At 43.2% G+C, this 13,486-nt stretch overlaps 1 protein-coding gene across 1 annotated transcript in view; it reads left to right on the forward strand.

The window, feature by feature from the left end:
• The window catches only part of LOC124619913, a 264,971-nt gene that overhangs the window by 6,803 nt on the left and 244,682 nt on the right, over positions 1-13,486 (forward strand). The window lies entirely within an intron of this gene.

A 13,486-nucleotide genomic window follows, 5' to 3' on the forward strand; every position in this document is an offset into this window, starting at 1 on the left:
GTTGATCGTATTCGGCAATCATTTCAACGGAGTCCATGTAAATCAACTTGTCAAGCATCACGTGAACTTCAAATACCGCAAGCAAATGTGGTGATGATTCTTCATGAAAGGCTTAGGTTGCATGCTTACAAAGTGCAAATCATGCAGGTCTTGCAACCCAATGATTTGCTGACATGTGCTGAATTTGCAACTGAAATTCTCAACAGGACCAATGGCGCTAACAATTACTTAAATCGCAAATGCTTTACCAATGAATCCATCTTTCATGTTAGTGGAATGGTAAATAGGCATAATGTCCACATATGGGGTTAAGAGTCTCCACATGCTACTGTACAGTTACAGTGAGACAGCAAAAAAGTGAGTCTTTGATGATGTGGCCTCATGCATAACAAGGTTTTTGGACCGTTTTTCTTTGCAGAAAAGTCCATTACCGCTAACATTTACTTAGATGTTATGTAACAGTTCATTGCCCCACAGTTAGAAGAATATCAACCATGGATACTTTTCCAGAGAGGTGGAACCCCCCCCCCCCCCCCCCCCCCCCCCTCCCTCCCACACACACACACTGGGCTTTGATAGTGCGTGATTTCCTGGATGACACATATCTGGATCAGCTTTCCAGACATTACGTCCCCTGACTTTTTTTTTATGGGGCTATATCAAGGTCAGAGTCTATGCCACACCAGTTGCTGATGTCGACGAACTGAAGGCTAGGATACAATCTGCTCTGGGTACTGTGACAGAGCACATGTTATGAAACATCTGGCGGGAACTGGAATACCGCCTCAACATTCTCTGAGCTACCATTAAAGCACACATTGTCACCCTGTATATTTTCACATGAGAAGTCATACACTAATACACATGTTCTTAGTATCAAGTTTAAACAAGATCCGACTGTAAACATGGCATTTTACCATTTCCAGCATAGCTCTCCATTATTACAGACTGTTTCAACAGTTATTTTTGTTTATTAAGTCAGTGCCAGGTCTTCTCTCACCTGAGAGCCTTTGCATGGAAGGCAACAGTGGCCAGATCACAACAGACACTGGCATAGGTGCCGAAGATGCTGCCGACTGCAAGATTGACTCATCTGCCAACTGAGCAGTAGGATGTGATGTAACTGTCTGGAGCTTCTTGTCGCACCACATCCCCCTCTTGCTAGCTAGTTTGGCTGGTGATGAGATTAGTACTGTTGTTTCAAATTATATTGTATGGACATCGTGGATAAATTGCTTTTATGCTTGGATTCTGTTGTGACTCACCGATCTTTCAAACTGCCGTCGCGTAGTTACACGCGTCCTTTACATGCAGTGCTGTCTGCCAGCTATGCAGCAACAGTGCCACCTAAGTGGCCAGCCAGCCAGCGGCTGCTAGACTTGGACTCTGTTACGATTTGACTGTTAAAGTGTACACACGTCTTACTCTCTTTACTTGATCTGTGACTTTCATGTATTGCGTCTTTCTTGAAATATATTTGTTCAACTTGAAGTTATAACAATTGGCGACAAGGTAGTGATTTTTCTTTTCCATCGTTGACCCACATGTTTCCATGGCTACTTTAGAGCAACTATTGCAAGGTCTCATAAACAGCAAACGCTTCTCACAAATGCGATTCGTGATTTCGTCATGGCATCCAATGTGGGGCGTCTCTCGTCGTTGTCTCTACCTACTTTTCCTCCTTACGACGAGACAGCGGAAGACTGGTCTGATTACGAAAAAAGTCTTCGACAGCACTTCTTAGCATTTCATGTTGCGGATGAACAAACGTGTAAGTCTCTGTTCCTTTCATGGATTTCACCTCAAATGTATTGGTTGTTGCCACAGTTGGCTCCTTTGAAAGACCCTGCATCTTTGTCCTTTGCTGAAATGTGCTCACTTCTGTCCGTCTATTTTCAAAAGCAAACGCATGTGGTAGCCTCTCGTGTTGCCTTTTATCGTTGTCAAAAACAACCAAATCAATCTTATCACGCTTGGGCTGCTAAACTTCACGGCCTCAGTAGAAAGTGTCAATTTGTTACTGAAGTTCACAAAGAATCCTACGCCGATTCCATGGTATGGGATGCTATTATCCGATCGGCGCCTGACAAAGAAGTTAGGCAACATGCCCTTCAGTTGGCAAATCCGACTCTAGATGAAGTCCTATGCATCGCTCAGTCTTTTGAAATTTCTGGCGCCGCTGGACCGCAAATAGAGGCATGGGGCGATGTCGGGGAAATAAAACCTCTGTGCGATGTTGACAAGTGTGTGGCGTGTCCCTGCCGGCCGACGTGGCTGCAGTACCCTCCCAAGCGCAGCCTCGGCCTAACCGTAAACAACCTCTAAGAAACTGCAGCAAAACCCACGGCAACTTCCTTCGTGTTCGCGGTGTTTTACGAAACATTCCCGAGAAGATTGTCCACAACATTGGGCCGTGTGCCACAAATTAAAAAAAAAAAAGGTCATGTGTCATCCGTTTGCAAATCTGACCACATACATGATGTTCATGAACATGATGCTGATTCTGATTCTTTGTTGTCTGTCAATTGTACTTCTTGGCCTTCTTGGAAGTTATTCCTCACTGTCCAAATACTTGGTCAAGATGTTCGCATGCAGGGGGATACTGGTTCTGCTGCCACTATCATCAATTCTCAGGCGTATCTTCAGTTGGGATCTCCAATCCTGTCACCTGTCACTAGGCAATTACGGACTTACAATAAACAGAAGATTTCTCTCTTGGGACAATTTGATGCTGAGGTATCTTACAAATCTGTTGTTCGCACTGTTCCCATATTTGTGGTCGACCATAGTAACGCGGAGAATCTTTTTGGTTTCGATGCCTTTCGCATTTTTGGGTTCTCCATAGATGACTCTGTCAATATCGTCTCTGATGCTATTCCTTATGCTCAGTTGGATTCCTTGTCAACGACATTTTCGTCCCTTTTTTCTCCTGGGTTAGGCCATGCAAACGACTTTGAAGCTCATATCATACTCAGACCCACTGCTCGAAGTTTTTCCAGGCTCGGCCCATTCCTGTGGCCCTTCGTGATCAGGTCAAACGGGAGCTGGATCGTCTCACTGCTTCAGGGGTCTTGCTTCCTGTCACTTCCAGGGAGTGGTCCTCTCCTGTCGTTGTCGTTGCTAAGCCAAATGGTGATATTAGTCTCTGTGGCGATTTCAAAGCCACTGTAAATGCTCAGTGCCATATCGACTCTTACCCTATGCCTCGACCTGAAGAATTGTTCACTAAACTTGCGGGAGGCCAGTATTTTTCTAAACTTGACCTGTCAGAAGCTTATCATCAGCTTCCTCTCGACACTGCTTCCCGGCAGTTTCTGGTCCTTAACACGCCTTTCGGCCTCTATCAATACCATTGATTGCCATTCGGGGTTGCCAGTGCCCCTGCTCTCTTTCAGTGATTCTTGGAACACTTATTGCTCACTGTCCCTGGGTGTATAAATTACCAGGACAACATTGTTGTCACTGGCTCCACCACTGAAGAACATCTTCAAAATCTCCGCACACTTTTTCATGTCTTACAGACTGCCGGTCTTATGTGTAATCTTCAGAAATCAAAATTTTTTTCTGGCATCTATCACGTACTTGGGGTTTCAACTCTCTCAGGATGGTAGTCGTCTGCTTCAGCAAACTGTCGCTGTGATCGATGCCCTTCCTTGCCCTACATCTGTTAAGGAACTGCAGGCCTTCTTGGGGAAAATAGCATACTATCACAAGTTTTTACCATCTGCTGCTTCGGTGGCTCAGCCGTTGCGTCGCCTGTTGCATAAAAACGTGCCTTTTCACTGGTCCATGTCATGCAATGCAGCTTTCCAGAAATTGAGGACTATGCTGAAACATGTCCCATGCCTGGCTACTTATCGACCTGGCCAACATCTTGTTCTTGCCACGGACGCCTCTCAATACGGGGTCAGTGCAGTCCTTGCACACCGTTTTTCTGATGGTTCTGAACAACCCATTGCTTATGCCTCCAAAACTCTCACGGATGCCCAAAAAAAGTATTTTCAAATTGGCCATTATTTATGCTCTTCATAAGTTTGGTGTTTTTCTCTGTGGATCCAAATTTCATCTTGTCATGGATCACAAACCACTTGTTTCCTTGTTTCGTCCATCAACGTCACTTCCCAACAGGGCTGCACACCGCCTCCAGTGTTGGGCTCTTTACTTGTCTCGTTTCAATTTTGTGATTCATTTCTGGCCGATGGCTCAACACGCGAATGCTGATGCACTGTCTCGCCTTCCCATGGGTCCTGATCTGGCATTTGGTAGGGATGCACTTTTGTGTTTCCACCTGGATGTTGCCAAGCAGCGGGTAGTGGACTGGTTCCCCATCACCGGCTGGTGGCTGCTAGGGTTCTGACCCTACCCTCTCCTGGGTTTTATGCAGTATTCAGAAGGGTTGGCCAGATCGTCCATCCGCTAAGACTTCTGATCCGTTGCGGAACTACTACACTTTGCGTTAGCGCCTCACGGCTAGGGATGGTGTTATCCTCCTTTCTACCGAAAATGCTTTGCTGCATGTTGTGGTACCTGCGTCTTTGTGTGCTTTGGTCTTGCACCTCTTTCACCAAGAGCACTGGGGTGTGTCTCGCACAAAATCTCTGGCGCGCTGTCATGTGTACTGGCCCGGCATCAACTCTGAAATCGCACACATGGTCACTGCCTGCGGCCCTTGTGCGTCACAGGCCGCTGCCCCAAAGCCATCTTTGTTACCGTGGCCTTCGCCTGAGAAGCCCTGGGAGCGTATTCATGCTGTCTTCGCGGGACATTTTTTAGGTACTTATTGGCTTCTCTTTACTCCTTTCATTGTCCGTTGCATGTCGCCTACCGCCGCGGCAGCCACCAATGCTCTAGCTCGCATTTTCTCTTTGGAAGGCCTTCCCTCTACTCTTGTTACTGATAATGGTCTGCAATTTGCCTCTTCCGATTTTGCGGATTTTTGTGCCTGTCACGGCATCATGCATGTCACGGTCACTCCGTTCCATCCACAGTCAAACCGTGAGGCTGAACGACTGGTCTGCCCATTTAAGGCTCAGATGAGGAAACTCCTGACTTCTTCTGCTGATGATGCGCTTCTCCAATTTCTGGCTTCTTACCATTTCACCCCCATGGGCGACCACAGCCCGGCTGAGCTCTTACATGGCTGACAGCCCCACACGCTATTTCATCTTGTGCGTCCTTCCACCTCACAGCCGCGGGTGCCTTCGCTTGGCCGGTTCACCGCCGACGACCTTGTATGGGTACGGGGATATGGCAGGCGGCCAAAATGGAGTCCTGGCCGCATCTTACGACACTGTGGCCAACGCCTGTATGAAATCCAGATGGACACAGGTGTTGTAGTGCGTCATTCGGACCAGCTTTGGCCTCGTGTGCCGGCAACGCCTGTTCCAGATGCCGCTACACCACCTTTGGCTCTACCTGATGCTTGGGATACTGAAATCTCTCATTACTCACAACGCAGTCCTCTCTCCATCATATCGGTGCCAGCACAAGAACTGACGCCACCAGGAGACGTGCCCATGCAGGAACCAGATGACTATCATCTGTCAGAGTAACTCTACTCGCCTCCTTCTTCTATGGATGCGTACACATCGCCCATGTCTCCTGTTATAACAACCGGACTTGCCGCGACGGGCAAACTGGTGCACAGGGCCCCAGCAGATTCGACCCCCACGTCTCCTGTTGTCTCGACCTGTTAACATCGGGGACACTTCCGTCCATACGGGAAGCCTCCTCCTCGAGACTTTATGGCCAGTCAAACAACACCTGTGGACATTAGCAATCTACAGGCCACCTCCATCAAGACCTGTGCAAAAAATTCAAAGGGGGGCTATTCCGCGCTGCGGCTCTCGCGCAGCAAGGTCGCCACCGCTACGCCACGTGCAGACAGCGGCCAATAGCCGCTTCCCATGGTGTCGTATATAGGGACCCGCTCTGCCCTAGTCCAGTCAGTCTGGTACTCGCTCTGGATTGCGTTTCTATCTCGGCGGTACTGCATTCTGGTCGTTGCTCGTTGTTGACATTGCCTGTCCCTGGTTCTGAGTGGATTTACTGTTGGTGTTTAGTGTTGTGGTTTCTACAAGCCTCCGTTGTTTATCTCTCCTTGTTGTGTCGGTCATAGTCTGTCGTGGTCGGTTGTTGTCGGTTGTCGATGATCTGTCATGCGACTCGTCCTTGTGTTTACCCGGTGGTGCATGTTCCACCGCCGGCGGCTTCCCCGCCTGGCGGCTCCGATCCGCAGCCCCAGGCGTTCCCGCAGTTGGTTTTGATTACAACAAAATCTTTCAGAAATCCCTCGCCTTGACATCACACTGTTACATTCTTTATTATCCAACATTAGCTCATCCTCGCCTCTTCTTATTATCACACACTTCTGACTTATGGCTTGTGGAGCTCCTCTTCCTTTTCTTTTGCTTTTTTTAAAATTATCCTTCAGGGTAATCAGTTCCTTCAGTAGTCTTATAAAGAGCCATTGCGAGTAACAACATTATACCTAAATAAAGTAAAGACTTTCATCTGATTCATTATTCTTCTCCTGGCTTCTTACATAGCAGTAAATGTTACTTTTGACAACATGCTTATTACTTTTTCTGTCACACTGATTATTCTAGAATAATTATTTCTTTCATGCTAGCAGCCCACGGAATCTCTGAAAACCCCAGACTATTGCAAGTGCCTCTTTTCCTGTGACGTAATAATTTCATTCATGCTTATTCATCACACGGCTCACAAAGACAATGGGGCAGTGTAAACAGCTCTCATTGTTCAACTCTTCTGACACATCCTTTGACATGTTAAAATCCTGTTCAAAATTTGGACGAAATGGAATTGGCTCATACCCTAAGTCACGTTTTGTTTTGCAAAAAGTATTCTCTTTCTCCTTACCCCAATTGTTTTCTGTTTCAGTAGATCTAGTAATTTCAAATTAGTGAGCTTCATCCCTGGCGGGAAATGCGTAAAAAAAAGCCCAACCATTCCCAGAAAGGACTTCACCTGTTTCCTATTACTTGGGCTTTGACACAGGGCAGTGGCTTCTACTCATGCAGGATCAGGCTGATACCTGAACTGTAAATTATGTGACCCAAAAACTTAACTTCGTGGCTTCCAAAAAAGGATTTAGCTAACTTAATCATAATGCCTTTCTCCTTTGATCTTGGAACTTAATGTAGGAATATGCTCTTCCAAAGTATTAGTTATAACTAAGATATCGTCTACGTATATGATTAATTTTTGCAACTGTTGTGGTCCTCAGGCAAAATCTAGTGCTCTGATGACATTCACTGAAATATTCAGCCCAAAGGGGAACACCCTGAACTGATATGACCTGCCTTGGGACAAGAAAGCTGTGTGTTCTCTGGAATCTGGATGCAATTTCTTGTGCCAGTATCCTGGTCTGAAATCCATTGTGCTAATATATTTCATTCCAGAGAGCTTCGTAAGGATTTCTTCCATTGGAATAGGGTGGTCTCTTTCCATTTCGATAATACAAGTTAGTGCCTTCGCATCCGAAAGCATCTGAACTGTGATAGGACGTACTGCCGAACAAGAAAGCTGTGTGTTCCCTGGAATCTGGATGCAATTTCATGTGCCAGTAGCCTTCTTTGAGATCCATTGTGCTAATATATTTCATTTCAGAGAGCTTCGTAAGGATTTCTCCCATTGGAACAGGACAGTCTCTTTCCATTTCGATAATACAAGTTAGTGCCCTTTCATCCAAAAGCAATCATACATTACCTCCTGCTTTCTTTACCTCTAACAATGGATTGATAAGTGCACTGCAGGTTCTCTCAATGATGCCTTGTTCAGCCATTTTCTCGACCTCTGTCGCAGCTGCCTTACTTAATTCCAAGGGTGTAGCATCTGTTGTTGTTGTTGTTTTTTTTTTTATTATTCTTAATTTTCAGTTTGAATATGTGTTCTTCTATAACCCCTGGTTTATCAGAGAAAACATTGTAGAAATCTAATTACAAAGATTTTGGCTCTTGCTTTTCTTCCACTAACAACAAACTGTTTTTATGTTCTCGTAGCTAATACATAGATGCTGAAACTATAACTTGTGCATTACGTATAATAGATTCTTCTACTTCTGATTCTATAAATCCAATGATCTGTCTTTTCTTATTATCTTGACATAGGGTAAAAAAATTCAGTACAGCCTTGTACTTATGAAGCCAATCTATTCTAGAAAGTAAGGATATATTAAACCAGGAACTACCAGGAAGGAGTGGGTAAACACTTCCTTGTTTGTAGAGAAGCTAAGGAAAACTTCTTTGCTTACAGTTTGACATTTTTGCCCTGTAACTCTGATGTAATGGGTAATGTATGACACCATCACTGTTTTCTTTTGACTTGATGTAATTTCTTTGCTAGAATGCTACTCTCACTTCCAGAATTGAGGATAATGTGTACATTGGTACCCCCTATGTTTCCTTTGACAGTAGACTTTCTGTATATATTTCTTACAATGGGCTTATTTTCATACAACAAACCTTCCTGCCAGCTTTTAGTACCAGCACATTCTACCAAATTTATAGCAACAACAGGCCTCACTTGTGTCAAATTTGGGTCTCCCGAAGGTTGGCACTCACCTTGGGACCCTGTTAGTGTTCTGAATTCACGATAATAGTGTCCCTTACTGGATGTCCATTTTCATTATGACTAAGTTCTTTTGCAGTCTACTCACTTTTGGATCCAGTCTGACTGTTTCCTTTGTGGATACTTCCCTGTTTTGCCTTTTCATTATACAGTAGTGGCTACTATTTTCAATGTTTTTCCTTTAATCAAAATTTGAATCTTTGTTGAACTCCGCTTTATTCACCATAACCTGTCCATCTCCACTAGTTTTATTGAAAATGTCCAATTGCTCTAAATAGCTTAAAATAATACTAATTTCGACCATCATTTTCCTATCAACTTTTCCATTACATGTACCAGCATGCGACTAAGTGCACCTGAATTAGGCGACTCTTGCTTATGGTTTCATCCAGCAGCTTTCTCTTATTTAAATACCATTAAAAGTACTTTCTAAATCAACCCCCTTTTTTGTTGTAGGGACATGGATCTAGCAACTTGAGCATAAGCTTCTGCTACTCGCATGCTGACGAGGATTTATCCTTGTGCTGCTGTACAAAATCCGAGCACTCTTTAAAATGCTACTTACGCAATACTGCCCATTCGGCAGCTTCTGCCTCCAAATGTCCGGTCACAAATCGAATTTTCTTTCTGTAATCCCATTTAGGTGGCAAATCTCCCTGATAAATTTTCAATAATATTTTGGGTGTTGTTCCCCTCCTGGTTTAAAGATTGGGATCTGGCTAGACACATGGTTACTATTAGTCAAACTAAATTCCTCCCACCATTGACTAGGTGAACACAATTTGTCCTCTTTAGGTTGTTGTAAATGCAGCAAATTGATTGTGTTTGTTACTGTTTCTGTTGTTTCTATCATATGATTCAAACAATCAAAAATGCCTGTATTACTCCTCTTCTCTACATTGTTACTACTGTTTGTAGTATTGGGACTCTTCGGCATCACAATCTCTGAGATTTGTTTATGACATTTGTGCAAACCCATCTCTGTTCATTATAACCTTTTGAACAATGCTGCTTTTTTATTCAGTGATCCTCACCACAGTATGAAAATTCTCTCCCTGTATTATTCCGTAGTAAACGGTTTTTAACTTTTGAGTCTCCCTGTGTTCTTCTTCTACAGGACGGGTAATTGTTGTGATGTCCCCACCAGGAAGTAGTAAGTGTCCCTCAGTATTAGTGTAAATATTGTTGATATATTCTACCAATTCATCACTTACTCAACTAGTTTACTTCTCTACCATATGATGGATTACTGCTTTATTTTTCTCAATTTCCTCCTGCACAAACTACTTCATCTTTCCTACCTGCTCCATCAAGTTTTTGATGTCTTGTTTCATTTTCAATTTCTCATCCCTAGATTCATGAATGTATTCTTTCAAAATAGAATATTTATTTGCAATGTGAGTGCTTAAACTGGTTAACTCAAATTGTGTTTTTGAACTCAAAGTCTCTATTTCCTGATTTGTTACTTGTATCCCTAAGGTCCAATTTTCCGTTTTCTGGATTAGTACCCTTGCCCACAAACGCCTATCCTCTGCATCCACTACACTATCTTCCATCATGTTTTCTATTTATTTTAAAACTTGAAACTGTTATCTGTATTATATACAGATATCATAATCGATCAGTCATATTGGCATAGCTTGTGTTCAATACAATACACTTTCAGTCTCTGTCAGTGTGAATTGAACTCATCGAACATGTCTTTATGTAAACTGGCTTGTAGTGTAGATAGCATCTCAGCACTCACTGCAGTTTCACCCGGTTGCCACCACCCAGTTGCAGTGTGCAGATCTCATCACCTGTGAAGTCAGGTCGCACCTACCACCAGGACGTGACAAGTTGATGTTGGCTTCTCCAGGCTGCTGCTACCTACAACTCTAAATGCTGCTAGTGAAAGCACATGACTGCCACTCCCTGCAAATGCTACGTCTCTTGGTCATTGCCTCCGACATCTACTGACCTGGCTGCCACCACCAGGATGTGACATTCATTTGTCAACAGCGCTCGATTACCTGCCATCACTGTATTTTGTAGTCATTGTTTGCTGGCCAAAAAGTCCCTTTCTCCTCTTATGATCTTTGCTTCTGCGAATCTCTGCTCATACTCACTGAATCGGTTGCCGTGTGCAGTGCCATGCCCCTTTCTGAATAAATTACAACACCAGCATGTTATATAGTAGTGAACACCTTTGATCATATTTGAAAATACTAAATATTGATCTTAACAGAATTCTCTTCCAGAGGGACACTATAACAAAAACTGAATTAACTAAAGGGATCATTTTGCGTAACTTTCAGCAAGTTCGGAAGTTGAGAGAGGTGAAGATTCAGTTTTGTGTGTGTCAGACATTCACAGAACTCCTTGGCTTTTGCACCAGTGGCCTAATATCTTTACTGGCAACTCTCAATATATTGATTGATGGTGCATTTTAATACTCGGTGACCTTCCAAAATTCATTAGTGAAATTCAGTCCTCAAATCAATCACCACATGACGACCTGAGACTAAAAAAAAATTCATACATGTCTTTATCATATTCCAGTATATCAATGTTCTTGATTGAAAAACATGTCAACTTTGACAGAAACCAATATATATTTTGACATCAGAAGTTGTACAGTGACACACATTTTCCTAGCATAAAGTTTAAACAAGATCTGATCTTAAACATGGCATTTTTCTGTTTTGAGTATAGCTCTCCATTATTACATAATATTTCAATGATTATTTTTGTTTATTAATTTGGTTTAAGTCAAAGGTGATAACAAGTGCTGACAGGATCTTCTCTCACCTGACAGCCCTCATGTGGAGGGCAACAGCAGCCAGCTCATGGTTATTGGCATTGGCATCGAAGATGCTGCAGATTGGAAGTTATGGCACCTTTCTCCAATGTGAAACAGAATACAAATAAAACATTGAATATACAGTTCAAATAGTTTTAGATCCAACAACAATACTTAACACTAATAGTTTTCAGCATTGATCATCATATCGGTATAATATTGCCTCGCCTACCAACTGAGTGATAGGACATGGTGTAACTGTCTCGACCTTCATGTTGCACCACAACGTATGGCCATAAGAGAATGTTTAAAAACATGATGTCAAACATGTAGGTCTAAAATTTAAAAAAAGAAAATAACCACAGATACTATACACACTATTATAAAAATCAAATAAAATCACAAATAAATACGTACCAATAAAAGCCTCTGACACACAAATATAGGCTGGCCAACCACAAACAGCCTAAAAAACAAAGAAACCTCCATAATTGCCATCCATATTTCCCAAACCCAACCATCTCTCCCTAAACCGCCCCCTCCCAAATATTACCCGTGCTAAACCTACTACCCAAACAAAAATACAACAAAAAAATAACACGTCATACAACCTCCAAACCTCCCCCCCACATAAACCTTTTTGCCCACCCACCCCGAAAAATCTATTGAGCTAACAACCCTATGTTTGTACATTTTCCCAATAGCCCTCTACAAACTTTGAAATGGCCAAAGTTATCAGGGACACTCTTCCTCCAGCAGTACCCATCTAAATGAGGCTGCAAGGTGGAAGAGCACCTTCTTTCCCTCCCTGTCACAGATGCAACAACCCTCCTCAGTACCCTTTTTTTCTATTTGTACAAGCCCCAGTTCTCTAGTCCTTAAACTTGGTACTATGGTTGATCAGTAAATGCTCATACCCCTGTTCCATAAATGCTTATAAGAACAAAATGCCCTGAAACTACCTATAATTGAACCCTCCTCAATAAGCTCCTCAAGTAATACCACCCATACCTGTGTGACAAAAGCCTGCCTTGGTAGCACAGAATTCAGTGGATGAATTATAGCAAAAATAATAAGTCATAAAAGCAATCTCACAAGCAATCCGAGGTGCAGCAACTGTTAATTTCATTTCACCTCCATATATGTGACACCTCATGTACTCAATGATGAGATCATATAGCTGAAGGAAATTAATAGTCATCTGTGTGTCATCCCACATTGCCAGATCAAGAGACCTACTTGTAAACTTGTCATATCCATAATGGACAAAATATTAAATCTCGAACCATAAGCACCATGTGCCACCACTAGTTTCAGACATACACATGAATTCATTAGCCACAACTTCCAACATAAAAATAAGTTACTAGTAAACTGGCACAAATTCTGCCAATATTAAATTCACACATGGAAATCATAACATCAAATGATTACTACAATACATAATAAACAACTTTGAAACATAAACATCCAACACTAGGGAGTGCCACTGCATGAATACGCTCTCTCTCTCTCTCTCTCTCTCTCTCTCTCTCTCACACACACACACACACACACACACACACACACACACACACACACACACCATCTGTTAATACAATCCGGTTCAAGTATGTCACAACACCATGACGTCACATGGCACATGCCACAGGTCAAAGTAGATTGCAAATTTTGATTGACCCATAATGACCTGGGAGGAAAGTCTTTTGTATTTGAAATAGTGATTTTATTATGGAGACACATACACACATGTGCACATACACACTCACGCAAACCCAACTTGCACACATGTCTGCAGTCTCAGAGAGTTGAAACTACACTGTGAGCAGCAGCACCAGTGCATGATGGGGGTGGCGACTGGATGGGGGTAAGGAGGAGGCTGGGGCAAGGATGGGGAGGGATAGTACGGTGGGAATGGCAAACAGTGAAGTGTTTCAGGTTCGACGGAGGACAGGAAGAGGAGGTGCGGAGGGGGGAGGGGTAAGTAGCGGAAAGGAGAGAAATAAAAATAATAAAAAGAAATTAAAAGACTGGGTGTGGCGGCGAAGTGACAGCTGTGTAGTGCTGGAATGGGAACAGGGAGGGGGCTGGATGGGTGAGGACAGTGACTAA

This window comes from Schistocerca americana, chromosome 6 (genome assembly GCF_021461395.2).
Source record: "Schistocerca americana isolate TAMUIC-IGC-003095 chromosome 6, iqSchAmer2.1, whole genome shotgun sequence".
NCBI classification, from domain to species: domain Eukaryota; kingdom Metazoa; phylum Arthropoda; class Insecta; order Orthoptera; family Acrididae; genus Schistocerca; species Schistocerca americana.